Source organism: Triticum dicoccoides, chromosome 5B, assembly GCF_002162155.2.
Source record: "Triticum dicoccoides isolate Atlit2015 ecotype Zavitan chromosome 5B, WEW_v2.0, whole genome shotgun sequence".
NCBI lineage: Eukaryota > Viridiplantae > Streptophyta > Magnoliopsida > Poales > Poaceae > Triticum > Triticum dicoccoides.
Window position 1 is genome coordinate 317,100,179 of NC_041389.1, and position 25,356 is coordinate 317,125,534.

Here is a 25,356-nt window from a genome sequence, read left to right on the forward strand (position 1 = left end):
CCGGCAAACATTGGCGCGGGGATTGTGTTTGACTTCGGGCCTCTCGGCCTGGAGAGAGACCTCGGGCTTCTCAGCCCAGAGAGAAAAAGGAAAGCAACAGAGCAGGAGGAAGAGGAAGAAAATGAAGAGTGAACTTCTGCTCTCTTCCCTCATTTCTTACACTTCCCCTGATGGTATTGCTCACTTGCCTTCATCTTGCAGGGATGTGGACACGCTAGCCCATAGGATAAAGAGGGCCAGGATTTCGGCGAGTGGCCAGCCCCCGGCAGGCACCTCCAGTACGCCACTGGTGGTGTTGAGCAGCCCGGACAGCAGCCCCCAGCCCAACCCCCAGCATGAGTCCATCACCCATCCTTTGTCAACATGCGTAATGCATGATGCTTTGGTACTGACCCTGCTGTGGATGTAGGATGGGAGCAACACCAAGGGGACCCGCAGAGGGCTTCTCCCATCATGCCGCCCCCGTCGACCATGCCTCCCCGAGGGGCGTCCCCGGCAAGGGCACCAAGCGCCGAGGCCATGCACACGGAGGAGGAGGGGGAGAACACGGGTGCTGGTGGCTTCACCTCGACGCTAGACCTCGGCGGAGAAGGGACTTCCGCCTCTCGGCCTGGCATGGGTAGGCCACTCGCTCTCCACTTCTACTTGTCTTCTTTCTTTCCTCTTTTCCTTACTGGCTTTCGATCTTGGCTCCGCCCTGTCTCCTTCTTGGCATCCAGACCCCTCCTCGGTAGGCTCAGAGGACGTCGACACCACCATCAAAGACGTCGCCGTGGATGTCGGCGTTCTGGGAATGGGGGTCCCCAGACTTGCCTGCCTGCGGCCTGCGACGTGGCTCAAAGGGGGCCCAACACGGCCCATCTTCATCAGCACAAGCTCAAGACCCTCGCGAGGGGACAAGCCTCGCGGGGCGGACGACAAGGAGCTTCCTCAGGCATGGCCTTGTCATGCTGGCTCGCGAGGAGGCAGAGAGTTCAAGGCGGGGTACCTCGCGAGGTGGCCATGATGCAAGCCATGACGACCAAGGGCGACTACCGGGCGCCAGCCCGCGCAGTGTCCTTCTTTCCTCTTTGGTGCAAGGGGAGCAAGCGCAGGCGGGAGCATCAAGCAAAGGCGTCCATTTCGGTGCAACAAGACCAAGACCAGTCCAACGGCTGGATGGAGGTGACCGTGGAGCCCAAGTCGGCGTCACCACCAGAGCCTTTGCCAGGCGAGGACCAACTTTAGTTAGGATAAGTGTACTAGATGTTCCCCTTCAAATTGGCCAATTGTTGGCGCCCTTCCTGCTCAATATTTGGGAAGAGGCCTAGGGCCTTTGCCTATAAATAGGACTAGCCACCCCCAGGGTAGAGGGGGATCGATCCATCCGGCCGGCAAAAAGAGAGAGAGAGAGACCACAAGAACAGACCCTCGCGAGGCTGTTCTTCCTTGTATTGTTCATCATTAGCCCAAGAGGCAATCCACCACACCACACACTTGAGTAGGGTATTACACCACAATGGTGGCCTGAACCAGTATAAATCATGTGTCTCTTGTGTTGTTCTTATCGTAGTTTAGATCTAAGCGATTCGGCGAGGAACAGGTAGGTAGAAGGCGAAACCTCCGCGCGCACCCCAGTGTTCGAACCTCAAGGGTCTGCCGGAACCCTAAATCCGACATTTGGCGCGCCAGGTCGGGGGTGCTCCGGAATTCTTCTTCCGTCGCCCTGTTCTTCTCCAACCACCACGACCATGTCTGATGCACGCCGGGTTCACGTCGAGCGCAGGGCCGTCCTCGCTTCCCGCGTCACCCAGACGGGTCCCATCGGCGGGCGCCCTCATCGTTCCCCGTCGCCTGCCGTCAACGCCGCCACCGGCCCGGCGGGGAACGAGCAGCAAGCATCATCCCAACACCCGTCCATGAGGCGAGATGGCCGTACCACTACGCCCTCGCTCACCCCTGCAGGTTCTTCATCCCGCGCGCCCCACGCGGCCATGGAGGCTCGAGCTGCGCTCATCGCGGCAAACGAGCTCCTGCGCTACCGCCCAGTCGACGACGTCTACGAAGAATGGCTCGACCGAGTCACCGAACTCGTCCACGCTGCTGGGGGCTCCCCCGCGCCAACCTTCTCGCTGCACCGCGCCCAGCCATGCGCGGGCAATGAAGCTCCTGGAGCGCCTCAGCCGCCTCCCCCTCAAGAAGGCGCCCTGGCTCCAAGGCGCGCGGCCCCTGGGCGGAACCTGCCCCGTCAAGAACCAGCGCGGAAGGAGCAGAGCTGCCAAGAGGTCCCACGCCCTCGAGAAGCTGCCCGAGTACTCCCTGCTCCGGCTCATCCCGACCACGCTCCTGCTCTAGCACGTCAAGACCCCATTCTGCACCTAGCTGCAGTGCACGGGGACCCGCAAGACCGAGCCCTTCGTCCTCCAAGGCCTCCTGTGGCCACAGCGGGCTGCCGCGCCTTCACCACCGAGCTATGCACCATCGCGTGGCCCGGCAAATTCAAGCCAGACCTGCCTCCTCGCTATGACGGCACGGCAGACCCTGCAGAGTTCCTTCAGCTCTACGAGATGGGCATCGAGGCTGCCAACAGAGACGAGAAGGTCATGGCAAACTGGTTCCCCATGGCTCTCAAGGATGGGGCCCGCACCTGGCTTTTGAACCTGGCCCCAGGCACGATCTCCTCCTAGGATGATATTCGCACCCGCTTCATCGCCAACTTCCAGGGTACTCGCGACCGGCCACCCGCCGTGAGCGACATGCGCCGCATCAAGCAACAACCGGGGGAAACCCGGCAGAAGTACATTCATCGCTTCAACAACGCGCGCCTCAAGATTCCCAAGGTGACCGAGGAGGCCATCATCTCAGCCTTCTCTGACGGCGTGCGTGACGTCAAGATGAAGGAGGAGCTTGCAATGCATGAAGATTTGTGCACTTCCTTGGAGCTGTTTAACCTGGCGACTAAGTGCGCCAGGGCTGAGGAAGGGCGTCTCTCCCTCCTCGAATTGCCTGCCGCAGACCCTGAAGAAAAGAAGCCCAAGGCCAAGGACGTGAAGCGCAAGGGGGCTGCAGTGCTCGCGGCAGAACCAGACACCAAGCGGGGCAGAGATCAGCCCGAATCCTCCAAGGGCAGTCCGTACTGCGTGTACCACGACCTCCAAACCCATAACACCAATGAATGCCAAGAGCTCAGGGCCGTGCGTGAAGTACGGACTGGCCGGCGTCCCGACCGCAACGACCGGGGCTACGGACGAGGAGGAGGAAGGAATGCAGGACGCTGGGAAGACCGCGGCCCACGTCAAGGGTGGCGCGACCAACCTCGCGAGGATCGCTGGCAGGACCCGCCTTGCAAGGGAGGCTGGAGGGATCAGCCTCGCGAGGATCTCCCGCAAGGTAATGCAGGCCTCCCTCCGCTACCGCCGCAACCAAGGAGAAATGAGGACCGTCATCAGGACGAAGGGGTTGGGGGCTTCCAGGAACCACGTGCGATCTCCTGCATCCTAGGCGGAGCTCAAGCCCCAGCCTCTCAGCGCATCTTCAAGCAGTTCACCCGCGAAGTCAATGCAGTCCTCCCCAAGCTCGAGGCCACGCGCCCTCTGAGGTGGTCGGCGTGCTCCATCACGTTCATCTCAGCGGATCAGCTCAAGTGCGCGGCCACAGCCGGAGTCCTCCCGATGATTTGTTCCCCAATCATCAGCAACGTGCTAGTCCCCAAGACCCTCATCGATGGCGGGGCAGGGCTCAACGTCCTGTCCGTGGAAACATTCAACAATCTCCAAGTACCCTACAGTCAGCTTCAGCCCACCATGCCTTTCTCCGGAGTCACCAACGGCTCCACGGTCCCGATTGGGCAGGTCCGCCTCCCTGTCACCTTCGGGGCACGCGACAACTACCGCACCGAGCTCATCGACTTCGACATCGCCCACATTCGCCTGCCGTACAATGCCATCCTCGGGTACCCAGCACTTGCCAAGTTCATGGCCGTAACCCACCATGGCTACAGCGTCCTCAAGATGCTAGGAAGTGTCGGAGTCATCACGGTGCCCTGCGAAGAGAGAGATGCAGTTTGCTCCCTGGAGAGAGCCTTTCAGGCCGCATCACTGGAGACCCGGATCGCGGAAGCAGGAGGCTTCCCGAGGCCGCCCCCAAGAAGAAGAATACATCGACCGGCCCGGCCCCTCAGGAGGGAGGTCCCTCTGGGCCCGCGCCTACTCAGGGGGAACCTCTTGCCATCGCATAGGGAAGCGCACCCGGCGCCCTCCTCGGGCAGGGCTCGGGGGCTCTCCCCTAGAGGGCCGTCGACCTCGCCAAGGTCACGAGGGAGGCGCTTGGGCACCACGTGGAGGCATGCTTCGAAGCACATTTCCATCAAGAAGGAGCAAGGCAAGGAGGGCCAAACCTTCGGGAGTTCGTCAGAAAGGCCATTCAGGAGCTACAGGAGTCAAGGGTCATGAGAGGCAGCCACCGCTTACCCGCTGTGGCCCCCCATCCAGGCGAGGATGGTCGGCTGCGCGTCTGCATCGACATACCAGGGCTCAACCAAGCCGCGTCTCAGGAGCGCCTCTGGCCTTCACGAGTGGGATGCTGCGAGGGCCCGCCCCACAGCTACGTTCGCATACCTTACGGCTTGCCGAACGCGGCTGCTACGTACCGGCGCATCATGAGGGCCATCCTGGAGGCTCAAGAGGTCAGGCGTTCCGCAGCCCTGGCGGAGATGGAGACGGTCCGCGAGGAGCCACCAGCGCCTCCGGAGCCTCCCGAGGCCCCAGGGCCTGGGCGCTCGTGAGGATCTGCCTCCGCAGCCCACCGAGTCTACTGCATCAACACCCCTTCGTCTTCAGCATCATCAGGTACATCTTTCTAGTTTCATTTCCAGCTAGGAGCGCCCCCAGGGCTGCATTATTCCCAGGCCGCATGGGTCCGTCCCTGTGGCATGTATCTCTTTTATTTCATGTTCTTAGCTCACTCTGCTGGGGGCGCCCCTCGGGCTGCATTATCCCCAAGCTGCTCAGGTCAGACCCAGTGGCATGTACCCCTCTTGCATTTATCTTAGGGCCGTGCTTTTGACCCGTCATGCTTGTTGTTTGGTGCCTGCTCATGGTACCTTTTTTCTTCCTGGATGTCACAACCTTGCGCGTTAAAGGGGGATGCCTGAGCATCGCGACTCAGGGCTCCTACCGGCTCTCCAGCCCTCACCCTCTGGTCTGCCCACGGCATCGCGCCCCGGCACACCAGCGACGGCTGAGACCAGCCCGAGAGCCGGGACCCGAGGACGTAGAGTTTTGTCATCTAACCCAGCTTGCGCGTTAAAGGGGGGGTGCCTGAGCATCGAGACTCAGGGCTCCTACCGGCTCTCCGGCCCTCACCCTCTGGTCTGCCCACGGCATCGCGCCCCGGCACACCAGCAATGGCTGAGACCAGCCCGAGAGCCGGGACCCGAGGACATAGAGTTTCGTCATCTAACCTAGCTTGTGCGTTAAAGGGGGGGTGCCCGAGCATCGCGACTCAGGGCTCCTACCGGCTCTCCGGCCCTCACCCTCTGGTCTGCCCACGGCATCGCGCCCCGGCACACCAGCGACGGCTGAGACCAGCCCGAGAGCCGGGACCCGAGGACGTAGAGCATCGGCATCTAGCCAAATTTGCAGGAACACACTCCAAGATAAGTCCCAGAGCCAGGCGCAACCCGCCTTGAGGTAGGGCCCCGTGAGTCCCGCGCTGGCTCACGGGTGCCCAGATACACCTCGTCAAGCCCTACCGTGCCGGCCACGTGTCAGGGTGGGGCTGTACACGCCCCGGGGGCTCCTCCCAGAGGGGAGCCCCCTCCCACGCACCAGTGGAAGCACCATGCTCTGTGCTGGCTGACGACACTGCCGTGGAGCGGCTATGCCCGTACGCATACGGAAGCGCTATGCTCCGCGCTGGTGATAAACAACTGAGGGTGGCCCCCAGGGCCGCATCAACCTCAGGGAGCCCAGAGCTCGGTGTCTAGCCTCATCGCAACGCCTCCCCTCGGGAGTGCCGCGCGAGGGGGCTGGGCACAGGGGCGACGCCTGGGTCACACCCAGGCGCACGGCACCCAGCCAGGCCCCCCGGGCCTGGTTCGTCGCGCGTCCCTCCCCTAGCCGAGCCAAGGTATGAAGGCCGTTTGAGCGTCAAGGGGGACTCCTCAGCAGCGCGACTCAGGAGCCTAACTGGTCACGTAGCCCCTCACTCCTTGGTCCCGTCCTGGTTTCTGGTCGGGACTAACGGCGGTTGAGGTATGCGCGGGGCCAGGCTCTGCAGACATAGAACGGTAGATCCACCCCCACATCTCACCTCCCTACTTGCTGTTCTGGCACCAAGGGGGACTCCTGAGCATCGCGACTCAGGAGCCTAACTTGTCACATAGCCCCTCACTCCTTGGTCCCGTCCTGGTTTCCGGTCGGGGCTAACGGCGGCTGAGGTATGCGCGGGGTCGGGCTCTGCCGGCGTAGGACACAAGCAAGTAGGAAGGAAATAGCGCAAATTTCAAGGAATTCAAAAGCAAATATTACAGTCCATACTATTATCACAGCACCAAATGCAAGTCTTAACGCCTCCCCGAGGCTTGATACATGTGCAGAAACTAAAAGCAGGGCGGGAGCCACAACGGAGTCACTTGCCGGCCGTGGAGTTGTGCGGAGCGGGTCCGCCTTGTGGAGCTGCCGGGCTAGCAGCGCTCCGCTTCGGCCTAGTGCTGAAGGCCCGGAACTTCCCCAGCAGAGCCTCCGCACGACCCTTCACAGCCTCAGCAGCGGCAGCGGCATGCTCGCCACTCACTGGCTCCAGCAGGCTGTCGAGGTCGACGTTGGGGTCCCGAAGATAGATGTGGGTGAACACCCGCATCAGCGCCGCAAAAGACAAGACGCGTGCCTCGGCCTCGGCCGTAGGGCCGAGGCCAAGGGCGCATCATCAAGGGCACGAACCAGGAAAGGAAGCAGCTTGGCGGGGCCGTCCTCCTCGCCGGCCAGCGGGCTCTCCAGACCGCTCTCATAAAGCGTCTTCAGTGAAGCTCGGGCCTTCTCCTCCATCTCCGCAAAGGCCACACAATCCTCGGCAAGAACCCGTGCCTTGTCGTCCAACTCAACCTTCCTCGGCTCCAGCTCTTGCTCTAGCGCGCCTAGGCGGTCACGGCACTTCTTGAGCTTGGCGTCCCAGTCCTTGACGGCCGCCTCGTGAGCCTTCATGCCGTCCTCCTGCTCTAGGCGAAGGCGAGTCTCCTCGGCGAGTCGGCCCTGCAGGCCCTTCAGCTCGCCCTCCAGCACCTCGCAACGACCTCAGGCATTAGCCGCCTCGCCCAAGGCGGTGGCGCGGGCAACCTTCACCCCAAGGACGGCCTGTTTCTCCTCGTCGCATGCCATCGAGGCCTAGACCAGCGCCGCCCGAATCGAAGCATCGGAGCAAATCCAGCCAGAGGCTAGCTCCAAGCGCCCGGCCACCAAACGAGGGTCGGCGCTCAGAAGATCCCACCGCAGACGGTCCAGTTCGGCAGCAGCACGATCTAGGACAGTAGGAGGAGACGGGGAAGCAATGGTCGGCAGAGTAGGAGGAGAAGGTGGCAGCGTGACCACCGTGTCCTGAGGCGGAGCCTGCTGCGCCCCAGCGGCTATGGCGACGGCGTCAAACGGGGGCGCCTCAGGGGTCGCAAGGGCCATAGGAGCTGAGCTCGCCCCAGCCGGCTCGGCAGGGCCTCGCAAGGACGCCTGGGCAAGAGAGGCCCGCGCGGCACGTTCATCTTCTTTCGCGTGCAGTGGCGCTACTGCGGATGGAGTCTCAGGAGGCCCCTTCGGCTTCTTTGCTGTGGGTGCCAGCCTAGCCGAGAGATACGAGCGTCAAGCCTCAGCGATGAAACAAGAAACAAGACAGGGATCAAGCACTTACAAGTCATCGCCCGCAGACTCGAGCAGCCTCTGGTCGTACTTGAAGCCTGAGAGCCGGTTGCAAGGGTCGGCCTTAGGGAGCGCGGGTGCAGCTGGGGCGCCTACAGATCGCCTCGGGGATGGGGCGGACCCGCGGGGGATCAACCCAGTCCAGTCCTTCTTCGGAACCGGGGGCAGGCTCCCGCCGCCCTGCACGCCATCACCCTCATCGTCGTCACTCAGAGAGAGGCGGAGAGTGCGGGACTTGCGCCGAGGAGGTGGAGCCCTTGACTCTGCCTCGGAGTTAGCCCACTTTTCCTGCTCCCCTTCCTCCCTCTCTTCGCTGGAGTCGCCAGAGGATACGTCCACCAGGTCCTCGGGAGCCTCCGCGGGCACAGGCCCGTCCCCATTGAGGACGGGCATGGACCCCACAACCTGCTCCCAGTCTTCACAAAGGAACAGGGGCGTCGGAGCGCCCTCCAACCTTGCCACGTCTCCCTCGACCAAAGACTGGAGGACCGCGGCCAGATCCTCATCGGCCAGGACCGTGGGGCTCGGGTGGGGCCTCCACATCGGAAGCGAGTACTGATGAAGCGGAGCCAGCTGATGCTCCAGGAACTCCCTCAGCAGCGAGGCGCCAGTCAGCTTTGCCGCCGCCATGCTGGCCGGCCTCAGATCCGCATCCATCTTCTCCAACACCACCCTTGCGCGGGGATCCACAAGCTCCACTCGAGACCAATCGTCGGAGCTCGAGGGGAGCCCCGTGGGCAAGGCCAGCCGGGGGTGGAAGCGCCTAGCATCAACCAAGACCCACTTGCTCCTGAAGCCCTCAATCCTTTTCCCGGGATTCGAAATGGCGATGGAGCTGCCGTACGGGACGAAGCTCGCACATGCAGAGACGGAGCCGCGAGAGGGCCGGAGGTAGAAGTAGTGGCACAGCAGGGCCACTGAGGGCTTCACCCCCACGTGAGCCTCGCAATTGTAGGCGAAGATTGCCAGAAGGAGGACAGAATTGGGGTGGAGGTGCAGAGCTTGAAGGTTGTAATGGCAGAGGATGGAAAAGAAGAACTCAGAGAAGGGAGGCACCAGACCGGCGACAATGGCGCTCATGAAGAGCGGATAGAAGGTGCTTCCTTGGCCCTCAGGGAGGGCAGAGCCAGCCTTGAATACCTTCGCCCCGTCGACGCCCTGCGCCGCTGCCAACTGGCGCACCCGGGCAAGGCTCGCCTCCGATACGTTTGGCGAGTCCAGGGCGGACGAGTACCAAGCTCCGGCCGGGGCCTGGCGAGGCGCCATGACTGGCTAGAGCGCGCGGGTGGAGTAGATCTGGAGATTTCGAAGGAAAGAAGGAGAGGCGCAAGAAAGGGGATCTAAGCAGCAACTGGAGAGAGCAAAGGAAGCAGAGGGCAGATGCTGCTCCTTATCAAGTAGTGCGGTTGCGGAGACGCCCACGTCCAATCAACCGCCACGCGGCGCCCAAGGCCACAGGCTGTTAGGGCCCGCGACGCTTCGCACTTGCCCTTTCGCCTCTCTTCTCGGCCTAGTCCGGGCACGCCTTGGGCCCGGGGGCAACTGTCGGCGTTCTGGGAATGGGGGTCCCCAGACATGCCTGCGTGCGGCCTGCGGCGTGGCTCAAAGGGGGCCCAGCACGGCCCATCTTCATCAGCACAAGCTCAAGACCCTCGCGAGGGGCCAAGCCTCGCGGGGCTGACGACAAGGAGCTTCCTCAGGAACGGCCTCGTCAGGCTGGCTCGCGAGGAGGCGGAGAGTTCAAGGCGGGGTACCTCGCGAGGTGCCCATGATGCAAGCCATGACGACCAAGGGCGACTGCAGGGCGCCAGCCCGCGTAGTGTCCTTCTTTCCTCTTTGGTGCAAGGGGAGCAAGCGCAGGCGGGAGCATCAAGCAAAGGCATCCATTTCGGTGCAACAAGACCAAGACCAGTCCAACGGCAGGATGGAGGTGACCGTGGAGCCCAAGTCGGCGTCTCCACCAGAGCCTTTGCCAGGCGAGGACCAACTTTAGTCAGGATAAGTGTACTAGATGTTCCCCTTCAAATTGGCCAATTGTTGGCGCCCTTCCTGCTCAATATTTGGGAAGAGGCCTAGGGCCTTTGCCTATAAATAGGACTAGCCACCCCCAGGGTAGAGGGGGATCGATCCATCCGGCCGGCAAAAAGAGAGAGAGAGAGACCACAAGAACAGACCCTCGCGAGGCTGTTCTTCCTTGTATTGTTCATCATCAGCCCAAGAGGCAATCCACCACACCACACACTGGAGTAGGGTATAACACCACAATGGTGGCCTGAACCAGTATAAATCATGTGTCTCTTGTGTTGTTCTTCTCGTAGTTTAGATCTAAGCGATTCGGCAAGGAACAGGTAGGTAGAAGGCAAAACCTCCGCGCGCACCCCAGTGTTCGAACCTCAAGGGTCTGCCAGAACCCTAAATCCGATAGCGGATGCCATGGCGGAGGCGGAGAAGATTGCTGGCGAGGATAGCGCCGGGGGCGCCACTGAGGACGCCGCCAAGGGGCCCACCGAAGAGCCCGGCAAGGGGCCTGCTGGGGAAGCCGGCAAGGCTGCTGACAAGGAGGTGGCTATTGACGACCTACCCTCCTCCTCCGCTGCCTTTGGCTCCGATAGGTACCTGAGGGTAAGCGACGACCTCTTCGTCCATCTCCTTGGCGCGTCGAGCACCAGGGCTCCCTTTGAGGGAGAGGTGTTCGACGAGGAGGCGCTTGCCGCCGTTGGGCTCGAGGTCATCTATGAGCCTGGCATCGGTGGCATCGGCTCCCAGGAGGAGCGGCTGCTCCAGGCCATGGGCGCCAGCTTTCGGAAGCTTCAGGCGCTCCACCGCACCCGTCTAGACAAGGCCAAGTCCAGGACAGCGGTGGTGGAGAAGGCAGAGGCGGACTTTGGAGGGCGTGTCGCCGACGCGCAAGACTAGTTCTACCAGGCCCAGGACGAGCTGAAGGCCGCCCAGGGCGAGATGGCCAACCGTGAGGTGGAGCTCACCCTGAAGCTAGCCGACGTTGAGAAGGCCCAGGAGACGGTGAAGAAATTGGCTGACAAAGCCGAAGCCGCTCGGAGCCAACATGAGGCCGCATTGAAAAGCCAGGAAGAGGACCTTGCCACGCGCGAGGAGAAGCTTGCCTCCACAGCAAGGACGAAGAGGTGGGCAAGCTCGTCGCGCAGCGGAACCAGGAGCTGGAGCAGAGGCATCAAGAAGCACTCAATGCCCAGGCTCAGGTCTACGCCGGCAGGGTGAAGGAGCTGGAGGGGAAAGCTCTGGAGCTAGCCCAGGAGAGGGACACGCTCAACGATACCCTGACGGAGGCGCAGGGCGCGGTCATCAGCAAGGCCGGAAAACTCTCCGAGGCCAACAACTCCATCAGAGACCTCAAGCTGGAGCTGGGAGATCTCGAGAAGATGTTGTGGGAGGCCAGGACCCGGGAGGGGATCCTGACCAAGGAACTGGAGGCAGAGAAGCAGTTGCGGATGAACGAGACCGCCAACCTCAAGGACCACGTGGCGGGCGAGAAACGTTGGCTCGAACGCCTTGCCGTCGTTGCAAACTTGGCCGCCAATCAGCTGGGCATTATGGGGATGCCGGAGATGAGGTAGGCCCCAGAGGCGAACCTGAGCCCCAATGCCAACCTGACCATATACTTTGAGAAGGTCGTCGGCGCCCTGAGGCGGCTTCATTCCAACCGGGCGGCCTCCCTGGCCGAAGAATCCCGGATACTCTACCGGGGGACCATGACCAGGGTGCTCACCAAGATTGCGCACTGGCACCCAGACCTCGACTTCGAAGTTGTGCTAAAGAGCTTGCCGGAGGATGCCGACATCGCGGCAGTCAATGACCATATCCAGCCCATCCTCAGTCGCATCAACAAAATCAAGAGGTTGGAGGGCCAGCGCCGGGACTAGGCACCCCGTTCTTCGTTGCCGCTGCGGATTCATGACCAAGACAATGCTATCTTTACTTAGAACTGCGGCGGCAATTTGTGTAATATAACTCTGCAGTGCTCCTGAAATTATGCATGTTATTTTCCTATTCGATTTTCCTTTGTATGTCCACCCCACATCGACTGGGTAGGCTTGCCGGCACGTAAACCCAGGGCGGCGTTTTGAGGACGGATCCTCATTGGCCTGCCGGGAGTGCTTGTTTCCGGGCGAAGCACCTTATCGCCCTTGGCGTGGCCGCTCGATCTGTCGAGCTTGACTCGAGTCAGAACCGAGAGCTTTGCCGATGGTGAAAGGCTACCCTGCCGCTCTCGACGCGGCCGCTCGAGCTGTTGAGCGGACTTGAAACAGGACAAGGGCGTTGCTGATCGCAGGAGGGCCCCTCTGTGTACAGGCTCTCCATACATAGGTCGAACCGTCGAGGATAATAACCTTATATCTAAGGAGAAAAACTTAAAATTCAGCATGACTTAGCTCTCTCGTCGCCGCCTCGGCGTCCTTCGCGCAAACGGGCAGCGCCACCTTCTTGGCTGCCTTCTCCGCAGGAGCTATGGCGATGATGAACTGCTAGGCCAGATTCTCACAGTTGCGCGCCCCTACGTGGCGCGCCAAAGATGTCGGTGGGAAACGACACCTATGGGATCACTGGAATCCCTACTACGGTCACGGGGCGCGGGGATCGTGAGAAGAGCGGGACTAGTAGACAGCACAAAGGGGATTTACCCAGGTTCGGGTCGCAAAGATGCGTAAAACCCTACGATCCTGCTTTGGTGGATGTATTTAGTGTTCTTGAGATCTTGAACTAGCTCTGGGTGCTGCCAGGATCAAAAGAGCCGAATCCCTCTCAAGTGCGCCATGGGCCTCCTTTTATAGGCGAAAGGGGCTGCCACAGTGGCACACAGGAGGTGGAAAGTGCTACAGCGCTGTGAGCTTATCGCTGGTATTACAGGACAAAGTGCATTTAATGCGAGGCTTAGGTGTCCCTTCACTTTATCGGGGACGGGAGCGAGGCCCGTCCCGTCCGTCGCCGCTCCTCCTTGCTTTGACACGCGCCCTGGCTAGCGATGCATGCGGTGCCATGTAGGCAGGCAGGCAGCTGATGTGGCATGATGGTGGAGCCTCCACGAAGGGCTGCATGTCGCCACGCAGGTGCCAGCCCTGCTCGTTGGGTCGGCAGCTGCATGCGAACGGCGGCGAAGACTTGGCTGGCATGGGCCTGGCAGTGGCCCTGCTGGCGCACTCGGCGAGGGCCTTGCCGGGTGGCCCGGCAAGGGTCTTGCCTCGGCACGCCGTCATCCCCGGCAAGGACCTTGCCGGGGGTCTCGTGGGCTTCCTCGGTAAGAACCCTGCCAAGGATCGTTGCATTCCTATCCTCATTTGATCTTGACTATTCTTTGTCTTCACAAAGATCTGCATGCCACCACGGAGGTGCCTCTCGAGCCATGTCCCAATGTGTTTGTCTAGCGTTGGTGGGTTCAAAGGTGGCTCGCTCAGCTGGCGTGGGCGAGCTGCCCCGGCAAGGGTCTTGCCGGGGCCGCTGAGGCTGCCCCAGCAAGGGTCCTTGCCGGGGAAACCTGCTTCATCCATCCGATCATTGTGGCATTGGTCCTTGTCGTTGCTTTGTTTGCCTTGTGCCTTAGGCTTCCCTCTCCCGCCCTGTTATGCGTGGCCGTGGCGAGTGGCTCTGATGCCCGTGCACAAGTAAAGGGGTTTAAAGGGGAGCCCCTACTTTTGTACACCGACAACTTTTGACAATCTCCAGGTTTTAAAATGATGCTTAACCCGGCCAAGTGTGTTTTTGGTGTACCTGCACGCAAGCTCTTGGCTTTTTTGGTCTCAGAGAGAGGAATTGAAGCTAACCCGGAGAAGTTTAAGGCTATTACTTCCTTGGGTAAGCCGGTGTGCGTCAATGACATCCAGTGCCTGGCGGGTTGTATCGCGGCTCTAATCCGGTTTATAAGCCGCCTGGGAGAGAAGGCCATTCCCTTATATCATATGATGAAGAAAACAGACCATTTCGTCTGGAGTTATGAGGCTGATAAGGCATTTGAGACGCTCAAAAAGTAGTTGGCTGAGCCGCCCGTCCTTGCTGCTCCTGTGGATAAGGAGCCTTTACTTCTATATGTGGCCGCTAACAGTAAGGCTTTCAGTGTGGCAATTGTTGTGGGGGGCAAAGAGGCAGGTAAGGAATACCCGATCCAGCGGTCAGCTTACTATGTTAGTGAGGTGTTGATTGAGTCTGAGCAACGATACCCACATTGGCAGAAGTTGGTCTATGGAGTGTTCATGGCGAGTCGCAAGCTGAAGCATTATTTTCTGGGTCATCCTATTACGATGGTTAGCTCTGCCCCTTTAGGAGACATAATTCAAAACAGGGAGGCCACAGGCCAGGTTGCTAAGTGGTCTATCAAGCTTGGACCTCATGGTTTGAAGTATGTGCCAAGGACGGCCATCAAGTCTCAGGCTGTGGTGGATTTCTGTTGGGAACGTAGTAATTTCAAAAAAATTCCTACGCACACGCAAGATCATGGTGATGCATAGCAACAAGAGGGGAGAGTGTCGTCCATGTACCCTCGTAGACCGCAAGCGGAAGCGTTATGACAGCGCGGTTGACGTAGTCGTACGTCTTCACGATCGACCGATCCAAGTACCGAACGTACGACACCTCCACAATCTGCACACGTTCACCTCGGTGACGTCCCACGAACTCACTATCCAGTAGAGCTTCAAGGGAGAGTTCCATCAGCACAACGGCGTGATGACGGTATTGATGAAGCTACCTACGCAGGGCTTCGCCTAAGCACCGCTATGATATGACTGAGGTGGATTATGGTGGAGGGGCACACCGCACACGACTAAAGATCAATGATCAACTTGTGTGTCTTGGGGTGCTCCCCCGTCCCCGTATATAAAGGAGCTAGGGGGAGGCGGCCGGCCAGGAGGAGGGCGCACCAAGGGGGGAGTCCTACTCCCAGCGGGAGTAGGACTCCTCATTTCCTAGTAGGAGTAGGAGAAGGGGGGAGGAGGAGAGAGGGGGAGGAAAGGGGGGCGCCGCCCCCCTCTCCTTGTCCAATTCGGACTAGAGGGGGAGGGGGTGCGGCCCTGCCTTGGCCGCCCCTCCTCTTCTCCACTAGGGCCCAATAGGCCCATTATACTCGCTCGGGGGTTCCGGTAACCCCCTGGTACTCCGGTATATGCCCGAACTTGCCCGGAACACTTCTGAAGTCCAAACATGGTCATCCAATATATTGATCTTTATGTCTCGACCATTTCAAGACTCCTTGTCATGTCCGTGATCATATCCGGGACTCCAAACTACCTTCGGTACATCAAAACACATAAACTCATAATACCGACCGACACCGAATGTTAAACGTGCGGACCCTATGGGTTCGAGAACTATGTAGGCATGACCGAGACACGTCTCTGGTCAATAACCAATAGCGGAACCTGGATGGTCATATTGGCTCCTACATATTCTATGAAGATCTTTATATGTCAAACCGCATAACAACATACGCTGTTCGCTTTGTCATCGGTATGTTACTTGCCCGAGATTTGATCGTCGGTATCTCAATACCTAGCTCAATCTCGTTACCGGCAAGTCTCTTTACTCATTCTGTAATGCATTATCCCGCAACTAACTTATTAGTCACATTGCTTGCAAGGCTTAGAGTGATATGCATTACCGAGAGGGCCCAGAGATACCTCTCCGATAATCGGAGTGACAAATCCTAATCTCGATCTATGCCAACTCAACAAGTACCATCGGAAACACATGTAGAGCACCTTTATAATCACCCAGTTATGTTGTGCGTTTGGTAGCACACAAAGTGTTCCTCCGGTAATCGGGAGTTGCATAATCTCATAGTCATAGGAACATGTATAAGTCATGAAGAAAGCAATAGCAGTAAACTAAAATGATCACGTGCTAAGCTAACAGAATGGGTCAAGTCAATCACATCATTCTCCTAATGATGTGATCCCGTTCATCAAATGACTACTCATGTCTATGGTTAGGAAACCTTAACCATCTTTGATTAATGAGCTAGTCAAGTAGAGGCATAATAGTGACACTATTTTGTCTATGTATTCACACATGTATTATGTTTCCGGTTAATACAATTCTAGCACGAATAATAAAAATTTATCATGAAATAAGAAAATAAACAATAACTTTATTATTGCCTCTAGGGCATATTTCCTTCAGTCTCCCACTTGCACTAGAGTCAATAATCTAGATTACACAGTAATGATTCTAACACCCATGGAGTCTTGGTGCTCATCATGTTTTGCTCGTGAGAGAGGCTTAGTTAATGGGTCTACAACATTCAGATCCGTATGTGTCTTGCTAATCTCTATGTCTCCCACCTGAACTTAGTCACGGATGGAATTGAAGCGTCTCTTGATGTGCTTGGTTCTCTTGTGAAATCTGGATTCCTTTGCCAAGGCAATTGCACCATTATTGTCACAAAACATTTTCATTGGACCCGATGCACTAGGTATGACACCTAGATCGGATATGAACTCCTTCATCCAGACTCCTTCATTTGTTGCTTCCGAAGCAGCTATGGACTCCGCTTCACACGTAGATCCCGCCACGACGCTTTGTTTAGAACTGCACCAACTAACAGCTCCACCGTTCAATATATACACGTATCCGGTTTGCGATTTAGAATCATCCGGATCAGTGTCAAAACTTGCATCGACGTAACCATTTACGACGAGCTCTTTGTCACCTCCATAAACAAGAAACATATCCTTAGTCCTTTTCAGGTATTTCAGGATGTTCTTGACCACTGTCCAGTGATCCACTCCTGGATTACTTTGGTACCTCCCTGCTAAACTAATAGCAAGGCACACATCAGGTCTGGTACATAGCAATGCATACATGATAGAGCCTATGGCTGAAGCATAGGGAACATTTTTCATTTTCTCTCTATCTTCAGCACTTGTCGGGCATTTAGTCTGACTCAACTTCACACCTTGTAACACAGGCAAGAACCCTTTCTTTGCTTGATCCATTTTGAACTTTTTCAAAACTTTGTCAAGGTATGTGCTTTGTTTAAACGTCTCGATCTATCTCTGTTGATCTTGATGCCCAATATGTAAGCAGCTTCACCGAGGTCTTTCATTGAATTTTTTTATTCAAGTATCCTTTTATGCTATCCAGAAATTCTATATCATTTCCAATCAACAATATGTCATCCACATATAGTATTAGAAATGCTACAGAGCTGCCACTCACTTTCTTGTAAATACAGGGTTCTCCAAAAGTCTGTATAAAACCATATGCTTTGATCACACTATCAAAGCATTTATTCCAACTCCGAGAGGCCTGCACCAGTCCATAAATGGATCGCTGGAGCTTGCACACTTTGTTAGCACTTTTCGGATCGACAAAACCTTCGGGTTGCATCATATACAACTCTTCTTCCAGAAATCCATTCAGGAATGCAGTTTTGACATCCATTTACCAAATTTCATAATCATAAAATGCGGCAATTGCTAACATGATTCGGACAGACTTAAGCATCGCTACGGGTGAGAAAGTCGCATCATAGTCAACCTCTTGAACTTGTCGAAAACCTTTTCCAACGAGTCGAGCTTTGTAGACTGTAACATTACCGTCAGCGTCAATCTTCTTCTTCATTTATTATCGATGGCTTGCCGATCATCGGGGAAGTCACCCAAAGTCCACACTTTGTTCTCATACATGGATCACATCTCAGATTTCTTGGCCTCAAGCCATTTTGCGGAATCTGGGCTCATCATCGCTTCCTGATAGTTCGTAGGTTCGCCATGATCAAGTAACATGACCTCCAGAATAGGATTACCGTACCACTCTGGTGCGGATCTTACTCTAGTTGACCTACGAGGTTCGGCAGTAACTTGATCTAAAGTTTTATGATCAATATCATTAGCTTCCTCACTAATTGGTGTAGGCATCACAGGAACTGGTTTATGAGATAAACTACTTTCCAACAAGGGAGCAAGTATAGTTACCTCATCAAGTTCTACTTTCCTCCCACTCACTTCTTTCGAGAGAAACTCCTTCTCTAGAAAGGATACAAATTTAGCAACAAATGTCTTGCCTTTGGATCTGTGACAGAAGGTGTACCCAACAGTCTCCTTTGGGTATCCTATGAAGACACATTTCTCCGATTTGGGTTCAAGCTTATCAGGTTGAAGGTTTTCACATAAGCATCGCAGCCCCAAACTTTAAGAAACGACAACTTTGATTTCTTGCCAAACAACAGTTCATAAGGCGGCGTCTCAACGGATTTCGATGGTGCCCTATTTAATGTGAATGCAGCCATCTCTAAAGTATAACCCCAAAAAGATAGCGGTAAATCTGTAAGAGACATCATAGATCGCACCATATCTAGTAAAGTACGATTACGACATTCAGACACACCATTACGCTGCGGTGTTCCGGGTGGCGTGAGTTGCGAAACTATTCCGCATTGTTTCAAATGAAGACCAAACTTGTCGGGGATATACCCCATGGTATGACCCGGCTGGAGTTGTAAATTGGCTGGGACTTGGTAAACCGGCGGATGGTAATCCGGCAGACAGTTAAGACAAATGGCTAAGTCAGACGGTAAACCGGCGGGTGTTAAACCGGCAGATGGCTAAGACAGACGATAAACCGGCAAGTGTTAAACCGACAGAGTTAAGGCAGATGGTAGCACCGGCAGACATTGCTAAACCGGCAGACATTGTTAAACCGTCAGACATTGTTAAACCGGCAGATAATGTTAAACCGGCAGACATTGTTAAACCGGAAGACATTGTTAAACCGGCAGACAATGTTAAACCGACAGACAATGTTAAACTGGCAGACGTTAAGAAGCCCAGGAAAGGAAGTCAAAATAGTTTAAGTCTTAGTCCGACATGGACTCTACATGTAACCCGCCCCTTTAACTTATATAAGGAGGGGCAGGGCTCCCCAAAGAGGGAGGGAAAAGAAACAATCTTTAGGGCTAGACACAACTAGAGGAGAGCCGGTTTACGGTGACTCCCTCGTGATGATAATGAGATCTAGCCTCAAACAACATGTAGGGTTATTACCGGATGATGTTTCCCGAGGCCCAAAGCTGTCTAAATCTTTTTCTTGCGTGTTGCGTCTCTCAATTCCGCTCAACTCCTCTCAAGCTACCTCACAAATGCGTTGGCCTCACGACTAAGTCCTCACACTAGGACATCTGACGTGTTAATTCCACGACAGTTGGCGCCGACCGTGGGGCCCACGCAAGGTGTTGTTGAAGTTCTTGGAAGGATCTCTTTCAGGGATCGGGAGGCTCGTGATTTGGTCGGATGAGGAAAGGTCAGGACAAAACAATCCCGCGGGATAAACCGGTAAGGGACAACTTTGAACAAGAGTCGACAGATTCAATAATGGCGATAAAAAATCATGGTTAATTTTTTAAACTAGTAGTGCAAGTTTTTGAGTCCAGAGGAAATTTAGGGTTACGATGCAACAGATAAACATGACCCGATGATTCGCCGAATCCGAGGACGGATAGATTCTTTGCTACAGTCAAGACAGACAAGGATTCAATCAACTACATCGACGCATTAGCCTTGGCCGTCGCTGAAGCTCTTTTTTCTCTACTGTACCGGGTGTTTTTAAGTCCCGAGAAAATTTCCACTTAGAACCTGTGTGTTGATCTGATAGCCACAAGTTGCTGCTGCTGTTTCCCGTGTTTGTGGCTGTTGCTACCCCTGAAAAAAAATCATCACACCAGCCACGATCCGGATCGGATGGGGTGATGGGCGTGGACTCGGTCAGCTGCCGCTACAGCCATCGTCGTGCTTCGAGTCCGCTTCCAAGCCGCCCCTGCTGCATCACCAGTTGAGCCGCGCCGCCACCTCCCGTCTGTGTTTCCTTTGTGCATCGCCTCAAAATACAGCGGAGGCAAGCTGCCACACTCCGACGGCCGGTCGCCGTCACACCCTCCACTTTATGCAACGGAGGTAAGCTACCACATCAATCACGCGTGCCCGCGGTTTCGCCAAGCCGCCGGATTCACTCACGCCTGCCACCGCGGTGGGTCGTCTCCTCTCAAGTCGCTGCACCTCTGTTCCGAGGCTCGCGGCCGTTGTTCGTTTCCGCTGGGCTCCGCCGAACAGCCGCGGCGGCCTCGCCTCGGCCTCAAACTGCCATCCCTGTAGCCGCGCCAAGCTGTTGTCTCGCCTCGAGCAGGGCTGGACCGGCCCTGAGGCCACTACGAATTGCTCGTCACCTCCTCCGGTCCCTGTCGCTGAACCGTCAGTTGCTTGACCCACCATCGGAGATACTGTTGGGTTCGACGACCGGCCGCCTGCACACCCGTCGCATGCTTCTGCGGCACTGCGCCGCCTTTGTTTTCTCAGCCATGGCAGGGCCTCGCCTCGCACCTCCAGTACGGTGGCGACCCGCTGTGGCTTTTGGCCTGATTCCATAAAGTTGTGCTCTTCGCCGAGGCGCCTCGGCCATCGCTACCATTTTCGCCGGCCTTGCCTTCACGTCGAGCTGCTCATGCCTCGCCGGAGTCGTCGAGTTGTCGTGCCTCTAGGCTAATGTCGTGAGCCTCTATCCACGCCTCGTTGGAGTTGCCGCGCCTCCGTCTCCTTGACTCGCCATTTGCAACAACGGCCGCAGCCGTGCGTCTGATCCACTGCTTCTCTCTATATTTGCTGGGATCCGGCACTGCCAAACCGCCAATCCTCGCATTCCTGTTGCCGTTGTGGTCCACCTTTGCCAACGCCTCGAACGAGGACTACTCCGCCGTCCACGCCCCCGCTACGCCTCTGTAATGGGCCGCCCGTCGCCTATCGCCGAGCCAGCTCGCCTCGAATCGCCGCTGGCCGGCAGGTCGCCTGACTCTTACTCCGCCTCACCACCGCGTACTTCGCATGCGCTTGGTCCCCCTCCATCAACGCGCCATGTCTCTGCCTCATTGTACAGGCTCAAGGCACGTTGAGCCACTCTACTTGACGCCGTGGCCGTGTCACCTTGCTGTAGCAATCGCCGCCATCGCTGCCGGGTCAACAGCGCGCCTCCGCCTTATGGCTCGGCTCTCCCCGCCCGCTCGCTGGCGGCGTGTGACCTGCCTGCGCTGGCTCTGGTTCTACACTAAACCGGCTCCACCCCCGTCTCAACCGCGGCCTTGACGCCTCGCCATCCGTTGCGGTCGACCGCACCGGTGCGGCCTTGAATCGCCGCCTTTGACGAACCACCGTCCCAGGCCTCGGGCTGCCAGGGGCCTCCTGCCATCGCAGCAAGTGCACCGGCCGGCCCTGTTGCCTCATTGCCAGAGCCGCCGTCCGGATCACCCCGGCCTCAAACCGCCGACGCCAAGTCGCCAAGATTGTCGTCGCCTTCCTCGTGATGCGCTGAATCACCTTGCGCCACTTCAGCCGTGCTCTTCCACGAACCGCCGTCGTCGGTTCACCTTAGCTCGAGCTGTTGCCGGGTCACCACGGGCTCCGGTTTACCACCTGCACCAGCGCCCTTGCTCTTTTCTCACCGTGTGTCGAAACCGGCGCAAGTCGCCACCGCTGCCTCCGTCGTGGTTTGTCGTGGCCACAGCAGCCCTGGCTCGGAGTCCCTCTGTCTCCGCCTTGAACCGGGTCTGCCTTCGAGCTGGCCGGCCTCTGCCGTCGCGGCCTCGGCCGTCCTCTGCCATCGCCCGCTCGCCGTCCTCTGCCGTCGCGGCCTCGACCTTGCTCTGAATCGTCAGGAGGGTCTCACTCCGAGTGGCTCCAAGCTGCCGTCGCTTGCTCGCCTCCGCTGTCAGGCCACCAGTTTGTTTCTCCGCCATCGGGCGTCGAGCCTCTTCTCCCCTGTTCCCGCGCCCGCTGGGTCGGCTCCCGCAGTTGTCCGTACTCGCTGGCCGGCTCCTGCTGCTACTTCAGTTGTACGCCGCCGCACCCACGCATACATTCAGCGTCAGGAGAGCGCCGGCGCTTGATCCCATGGCCGCGCCTCTGTTGCCGCTACTGCTCCATGCTCCAGCCTCATCCACACCCACCGTGACTCGTCGTGGCTTCGACTCTGCCCCGCTTTTAAACCGCCGCGTCACCGGATCACCTCCTGCTTCCAAGCCACTCGCACTCACCATGGTGACGCTATAGCACCATGCTGCTCTGAGTTAAATCGCCGGCGCCAATGCTTCCCCGTTTTCCTCCAACTCGCCAAGAGGGCCTCTACAGTTGCAGCGCCTGCCTCTTGCAAACCGCCTCCTCGTTGCCTCAGGCCTCCGGTGGGATGCTCTGTGCCAGCCAGCAGGTGCTAACCCAGCCGCCCTGACCCTGCAAGCTGATCCCTTCCTACGCCCCTGTGCTAATGGAAACAACGGAAGAAAAGTCAAAGTGGTTAAGTGCCGAAAAAAACAGAGGATCACGTGGATGTTATGTTACATCACGTCAGCGGAATTCAACGTTCATATACTATTCGGTATTATATGGCACCAACATCGGCGTTCATCCGACAAAAAAAGCCAGGTGATATCCATTTAAATATATTTTTGGCATATATAATTTTTGTTGAGAAACAATTACTTTGGTCTGTCATATATTTTGTGCAGGACCGTGATAAATATAAGGGTGGTGCCATGGTGTGCTTATGGAGCATGTATTAGCGTCGTCATGCACTGCTGTCCGCACTTACTTTCTATTGATTGGGTGTGCACAAGTTGCCACCCGTGCAGCTCGATCTACATCGACTCGCCGGAATTATGTCCACGATTGACTCGCCTGTCCGCATGAGCTATTTCATTGAGTAAAAAGCCAGTCACTGCTTGGGTAGCCTGATTTTTCTTCCAGCAAATTGGAGGAAAGTTATCATCAGTTGCTATCTGCGTTGGATGGTTCAATGGACATGTGCATCAATCGCTGTCACTACAGTTTGGTTAACTTCAAATACCTAGTTGGAAGGAACCATTGGCCGAGTTGCTGACATGGCTCATACGGGATAAATTAAAACCCGCCGCAGTCACCTCAACCTTCTCTGAATCCATATCATGGTATCAACATCGATGATATATATATACCTTCTCCTATGGTCAAGCATGGAGAATCTCAAGACAACTCCTTGAGTCATCTTAAGACTCGGGGGCTATGATGATATGATTCAGCAAAACTTGACCAGTTTTCAGTGAAGTCAAGAACTCTAGGATGTTGGAGGGAAAGATAACCCGGTCCCAGAGGCTACTGCCTTATTGGCGGAAATTTAAAAGTCGTCTGAAGAATCTTCCGGTTCAAAACAAAGAATGCCGGTTCAAGGAAAATCTGTTCCCCCACAGCTCTGAAGCTCTCAAATCCGGTTTAAGAAATTCCGGTTCAAAAAGGATTAATCTCTCGCAAGTTCGAGTTTAAAGCCGTCAGAAAATTTCTGGCTTAAGAAGAAGAATTCCGGTTTAAAATCCGGCTCAAGGGAAAGCTATCTCCCACAAAGCTTTAAAGCTTTCGATATCTGGTTCAAAATACCAGTTCAAGAAGAATTTATCTCTTGCCAAAAGTTAAAGGTTGCTCAAGAGGATCTGTTGCCCTAACGCGCGGTTCAAACATGGGTGTCCCGCCCTATTGGCTTATCGTATTATTGGTTACATGGGGGCTTCAGCTGACAAAGCGGAGTTCTGTCCATTAACCCGGCTATCACGTCACAACAAAGCTTGAGAGCTTCACAACCAAGGGGCCAAAGAGAGTCTTGTTGCTATGCACAACTCAAACATAGGCACCCAATGAGCACAGCTCATCATGTTACTTGGGGGCTCCTTGTGTCAAATACCAAGGAGTTTGAATAGACCCTTGTAGCCGGGTATCGACCCACGGCTTGGAAGCCTGGTATATTTACCAAAAACCCCGGGTTAACCTGCCTTCATCAAGTAAGACACTCCTATCCAGGTCATCCTGGCACGACCCTCCGAACGTTTGACAGTTACTCTCATTGAGACCCTGCACTTGTCAAAGTTAAAACGATGATTGGTTAGTTGGAGGTCCATCTTAAAAGGCTTTGTTAAATGGTTCAACTCAGCGGCCTGGCAGCCCATGAAAAGCATCGAATTTGGGCCTGGCAGCCCTCAAAAAGCCTTGACTACACGGTTTTATTTGCGTTTGTCACTTTTCTATTGATAAATTTTATGTTGAACCGGTGTCTATTGACTCGGCATGACTATCAGTCATCAAATTAATCTGGTGTTTATTGACCCGGCCTGGCTTTTGACTATAAGTCGCCAGTATATATTTGGATTGCGCTATTGGAATCATGCACTCATAAATCATTGGGTATATTATTCAAATCTTTAATAGCCAACATGGCTGGATTTTTATTATGGTTATTAATCACCAGTATTATGATTAAGGTTTTCAAAGTCGCTTTAGCGCAATGGTTATCATATTATCAGTGGATATGATTTATTCTACAATTGAAGGAATAGTCCCGAGTTGCTGCAGGCATACAACCCGGCACTTGGGGGCTACATTATCTCTGTTGAGATTACATCAAATATGCAAGTCTCATGTCGCTGCAAGCATGCACCATGACACTTGGGGGCTAATGCAAAGTCATTTTTGCTCATCTTATTGAAGACCCAACTCATCACATTATAATGAGCCGGCCCTTGGGGGCTACCAATTGCTCATGTCAACAATTCAAGGTACAAAGCTTTTTATTCATTATATTGAAGGGTCCACTGCTCAGTTGGTAAAGCACAAGGCTCTTAACCTTGTGGACATGGAGTCAAGCCCCATGATGGGGGTTACATCATATGATGTTATTTTCATTGAAGTATATATCAAAGTCCCGACTCAATATTATCTTATTGAGCCGGCCCTTGGGGGCTACACCGTTGTTGTTCAAAGTTTACATGATTATATTTACAAAGTCCCTGCTCATTATTGCATAATGACCCGGCCCTTGGGGGCTACATTGGTTGAAGTTTTTATGAGCATCAGGAAATTACAAGTCCCAGGTTGCTGCAAGCATGACAACCCGACACTTGGGGGCTACATATGTGGAATATTCAATTCTGACTAGTGATTGAGATGAACAACCTGGATTTCTTCAAGATTGTGGTATTTATATTGAAGCAAGTCTTAAGTTGTTGCTATGCTACCTTCTTAAGACTTGAGGGCTACAAGTGATAGTCATATAAGAGGTATATTTTCAAACTAGATGTTAACTACAAGTATCACCCGGTGCTATCACTATTTATAAACCGGAAAGTTCTACATTCTTAAACCGGTTGAAGATCAGATGAGGATTTCAAGGACCATTATTTTTGTTAAGTCATTGGGAGCTGAGTCAAAGAAGTTATTTTTCACAAAATTTCTCTGTGACAAACCAATGTCAGCAAATTGATTATGAGGCTGGCCTATTAAACCGGATTTTCTAGAAGAAGGAAGTGACAAGGACTTAAGGATGATCAGAGTCAGTTTAACATGGATAAATCCAAATTAAACTAGGGGCTAATGTCGGGGATATACCCCACGATATGACCCGGCTGGAGTTGTAAACCGGCTAGGACTTGGTAAACTGGTGGATGGTAAAC